The sequence below is a fragment of the Anolis carolinensis genome, chromosome 6 (genome assembly GCF_035594765.1).
Source record: "Anolis carolinensis isolate JA03-04 chromosome 6, rAnoCar3.1.pri, whole genome shotgun sequence".
NCBI classification, from domain to species: domain Eukaryota; kingdom Metazoa; phylum Chordata; class Lepidosauria; order Squamata; family Dactyloidae; genus Anolis; species Anolis carolinensis.
Window position 1 is genome coordinate 46,980,985 of NC_085846.1, and position 5,658 is coordinate 46,986,642.

Here is a 5,658-nt window from a genome sequence, read left to right on the forward strand (position 1 = left end):
GAACTCCAATACGCTGATGATAATGTAGTTGTGAGCATTCAAAAGAAAACCTACAAGCTACTTTAAATACCTTTGCAGAAGCATACGAAAAGCTTGGCCTTTCACTGAACATTGAGAAGACCAAAGTGCTCTATCAGCAGGCATCAACCAGTCCCTTTGCAATGCCAAAAATACAGCTTAATGGTATAATGTTAGAATCGGGACATTTCTAGGGATACCAAGATGCTTGTTTATAAAGCTATTGTCCTTCCAACCCTTTTATATGCCTGCAAAATGTGAACCATCTACAAATGTCACTCTCAACTTCTGAAACAATTCCATCAGCATTACCTTCAAAAAATTCTGCAAATCTGTTGGGAAGAATGTCAGTGTGCTGAAAGAAACTAAGACCACCAGCACTGAAGCGATAATCATTTGCCATCAACTTCATTGGACTGGCCACTTTGTCTGAATGCCCAATCACAGTCTTCCAAAGCAGTTACTATACTCTCAACTCAAGAACAGAAAACAGAATTTGGTGGACAGGAAAAGTGATTTAAATAGTTGGTTGCAGTCCCTATAGCTGCCTTATTTAGTTTAAATGCACACTTTGTTTTGCCTTTTAACACATGCCATTAATCATTGAAGGATCATAATTAGATCACATAGTATTTCAGTTCGATTTAAATCTTAATTATTTCCATGACCACTTTGTGGGTGAATCCAGACTTAGGAATTATTGGTGAGGACACAATGAAATTGGTGAACCTAGAGTTAGCTATAACTACATAAGGAGAGCCATTCTAAAATGACAGTTTGGGTCCACTCTGATTGCTCTTTAGATATATATGTATCAAAAGAATATAGAGTTACATTTTACTGAAATTATTTAGGTTAAAGAAATTGAGCAATCCTCTGTTTCATCAGAAATTAGTGTGAAACTGGGTTGCAATGAAAAGATGATTTAGCACATTTCATAAAAATGTCAGCTAAACATCAGGTCTTAAAAGAAAACAAACAATGAAAGAACACGGCATGAAAGAAACTGTAATTAATGCTACAATCTTATACTGTACTTATCTGATAGTAAGCCCTGCTGAATTATATTGAACTTTTCAGTAGACTTGCACAGCCAAAGTTACAGACCAACCAAAGAAAAAATGAGAACTAAAAACTAGTACACAATATAGGCAGCAACAATTAGGGTCTTTTTACACAGGTCTAAAGCCAGTGGTTGCTTCCAGATTAGCCCAGAATAAACTTGGATTTCCGGGTTTTTCTGTGGGTTAAAACACCTGTGAAGATCTTATTGAAACTTGACCATACTATGAATTATATTCCAGAAATTCAAGATACTAAATCAAAAGTAATTTTAGTTTTCATAATGTGAGAAAAAACTAAAGTTCCTATTTAGGCTCAATTGGCAAAGCAGTTTTCAAAAATCTGTTTTGCCATCTCATGCTCCATAGAAATATACCATATTGAAATGAGGCAGTAAAGAGTTGACATGTACAGCGCAGCCAGATGATTCTGTGTTTTCCAAGGCTATTGCTCTTAAAAGATTTCATCTAAATCTTTTATGTTTGGCTTCATAAAAAATTCAAAAATAGAGTTTCCTACAATTAACTAGCTCTCTGCACTTTTATAATGGAATGCATTTTTAAACCCATTGGAAGTAGCATTCCATAATTGAAGCTGACATATGACAACCTTTTCTCCTATGCGGGAGTCTATGAGAACATGCCTACCAAATTCATTGCACAGTGTTCAGCAGCAGCTGACTGCCAATTGGGAGCTTTATCCAATCAGGTTCTTTTCTTACCAAAATATTAGCAGAGTACTGGAAATTATCAAGTAATTATGACACACAGAATTATTATGGTGCAGGTTATTGAAAAATTAAATGTGGGAAATTATTTTCCAGTTATTCCTACATTAGTAGAAATGAGGAAGTATTATTGTAATGTAGGATGTGAAGCACTACATTATTTCATAAAATTCTTGTTACTGGTGGAGGTGAAGAGCGGGTGCCTAGGATTGAACCCTGGAAATAAATAACAATGGGACACACTCAAATCAAGCGGCCACCATTTCAAATTCCTGTTTATAAGAGAAATCAGCTAAATAACAGATTTAGCATCCATTTGATTTTTTAATGGATTACATAAAGGGGTCTCTAACCAACCCACAAATAGTAACGATGCAAATCAGTTAAGAACTGTGACATATTTGGAGACACTAGACTAGAGGAACATTCATAATTAGTTGAAAGAAATAATTATTTTTTTTTATTGTCTATGTTAATTTTTTTAAGAAATGGAAAAACCACAGGAAATTTCCACTAGTTTTATCACACCCAACATTTGTTCATGCGGTTAAAGAACTTCAGTATAGAGAGTGAAAGCAGAAGTGTTTAAAAGAATTAGATATTTTAATAATAATTTGATCTCACAAATTGCATATTGGCAATTATATCAAGTAATACGATTGAATTTGAATGTATTTTATTAGAGCATATGACCAGTACGAACTGATTAGGATCTAATAATCTATGCATACACTTGGCCCTCCATATCCATGGATTCTGCATCGACAGATTCACTCAACTACAGCTTGAAACTAGTGTTTAAAAAACCAAAAATCGCACATTGGTTTTGCTATTTTATACAAAGAACACAGTTTACTAAGCCATTGTATATAATGGGGCTTGAGCATCTTAAAGAGATCCTGAAGTCAAACCCCAGCAGATACTAAGTGCCCATTATATATCTCATTACAATTAACACAAATATATCAAATTAATTAGAAATACTGGACTGTTTATTGTGATAACAGAAGAAAATGTATGGGATAAATTATGAGTGACTCAAAGAAAACTCTGTCAATGATCTTTATGGAAAATTGATTAAAATAATTCCAGGAATTATACCAATTTGACTTGCAAAGATAACAAATACAAATAATACAAAATGTTGTAGAGACTGTAGTCAATAATCTATATCTATTGATAATGTCTGCTGTACAACAGATTTGAAAAATGATATTTGTAGTAATGGCAAATTCTATGCTATATGCTATGTATGACTCACCAGCATTGGTGCTTTTAACAGTTTGGGAGACACAAAATGTAGAAGCGACGTCAAAGGAATTACGTAGTAGTAGTATTCATAGGGATGACATCTTACTGGGGAATAGTAATAGCTGGAAAACAGCAGTGATTCAACATTGTGCCCTTGATGCATGTGGTAGTAGTCAACATAGTCCCTAAAGAGGCCCTCCTCAAAAGCAAATCAAAACAAATTAACTAAAGGCAAAGATAAAATATCTGGGGGGTTTATACAGTATTTTGAAATTATTTCATTTATGTAGCCCTTCACCAAATGATCTAGCAAAACTTGGATTGTTGAGATTCCTATATAGAGGAGCTTCCATAGACATTATCAATCGAAAATCTAATAAATGATCAACCTCCAAGAATATTAAGACAGTGGTTGTCATTGAGCCCACCCACTCCCCAGATTAATAAAGACTGCCTACAATCTATCCTGTGTATCTTTTTTGGGGGGGGGGAGTGAGCTATGTTGAAAACATAGAGGACCCTGTGCTTTAAAGGGATGTTCTAATAATAATGAATGAGAAAAGCAATTTCCCTTCCTCCTGGAAGTAGGCTAAATTGATCTGACTTTAGCAGCTATTTATAGTGCAATCCAAAATATGTTTACTCATAAGTAAACTTCACTGAGTTCAATAGAGGACACTCCCAGATCAATCTGTATAAGACTGCTATTACAGTAAGTATTTACTGGGGGATTAAGCTCCACAGCTATATGCACTGATTCCATGCTTATAATCATCATAAAACATTTCATTTATATACTAATTACATTTAGATTTGTTCTGATCATTTTATTTTATCTGGGGATGAGTTTGTTCCTTGAAACTGATGGTAATCTACTCTGTCATACTGACTAATGTGTATTTAATAAACAGAAAATGAAGTGACAGAACCAATTAAAAGCCATCTGTTCAATTGAATAAAGGACTCTGCCTAAAGGTTTAGATGAGGCTTTGAGCAATAAAATCACATCCATGCTAATTCTGGCAAAACAACAATAACTGTCTAAGGTGTTCCACCTAATCTCATCACCGGATTCAATCTGTGAGATGACTTTGGGACCTCCGGCTATTAGGTAAGGGTCCCTACACAGCCAAATATCATCTAGACAAGTTTGCAGACAAGTGAATTATTCCATTAAGAGCTTAAATTCATTAAGGGCTGCTATGTTCTACAAGTCCTAACAGCTAGCACCACTGAACTAGCAATTGATGGATCAACCCTGTACATCTATCTCAGTGCAATAAAAACATTTTAACTAGATCAATTTTACTCCAAATGAATGGTGCAACAAAAAGAGGGGTCATATCGTGAAGTCTTCGTGATACAGACATTTTGCAGATCCCAGTCTTGACAACATTTTGCTATCTTAGTTCCCTCTTGAGTGGCTTCCCAACTTCCTAGATCTATCTAGATTTTTTTTTCTAATTATGGCAGAAGACAAGTGGGCCAACTGAAATTTCATCTTAATCTTTAAGGAAGCCACATCAATTTATATAGATATAAAAGTCAACGTATGGCAAATGCCAAATCTATGTGTGCAATGTGCAAAAAGTTGGAAAGAAGGAAAAGGAATGGAGGAAAGAAACCAAAAAGGGATAGGGAGAGAGGGAGAAAGGGAGGTATGAGTGGAAGGAAGGAAAGAAAGAGAAGGAAGGAAAGAAACAGAAAGAAGGGAAAGAAAGAAAACCTTTACCTCTTTCAAGATAAAATGAATGAGAAAGGCAGAGGGTTTTGACAAGAAGGGATAACATTCCCCTTGGCAAGCTATCAGGGGAGAAGTTATCATCTAAGGCAGGGGTCCCCAAACTAAGGCCCGGGGGCCAGATGCGGCCCATCAAAGCCATTTATCCGGCCCCCATGGCACAAGGGCAGAAGGGGGTTGGGCTAAATGACTCAAGGGGTCTCTTCTTCTCTTACACCCTTATTATTATTATTATGTGAAACACAACAAGATGAGTCCACAGCAGATACTCTGCTGGCTCACATGCCAGACACTTCCCAAGTGTCTAGGACTGTGTGATGTATCGGCGAATAATGCGTGCAGATCCCAGCAAGGTGGTCTTCTGCAGCTGGCAGATGGTAATTTTGGCAGCGCCGATTGTGTTTAAGTGCAGGCCAAGGTCTTTAGGCACTGCACCCAGTGTGCCGATCACCACTGGGACCACCTTGACTGGCTTGTGCCAGAGTCTTTGTAATTCGATCTTTAAATCCTCATATTGTGTCAGCTTTTTCAGTTGTTTCTCCTCAATCCTGCTGTCCCCTGGGATTGCAACATTGACAATCCATACTTTGTTTTTTAACACGATTGTGAGGTCAGGAGTATTGTGTTCCACAACCCTGTATTATTATTATTATTATTATTATTATTATTATTATTATTATTATTATTATCATTGAGGCTGGGTGGCCATCTGTCAGGGGTGCTTTGCTTGTGCTTTCGGTGCACAAAGGCAGAAGGGGATTGGACTCAATGGCCCAAAGGATCTCTTCCAACTCTCTTTTTTATTGTTGTTGTTGTTGTTGTTGTTGTTATCAATTGTTATTATTAATAATTATTATTA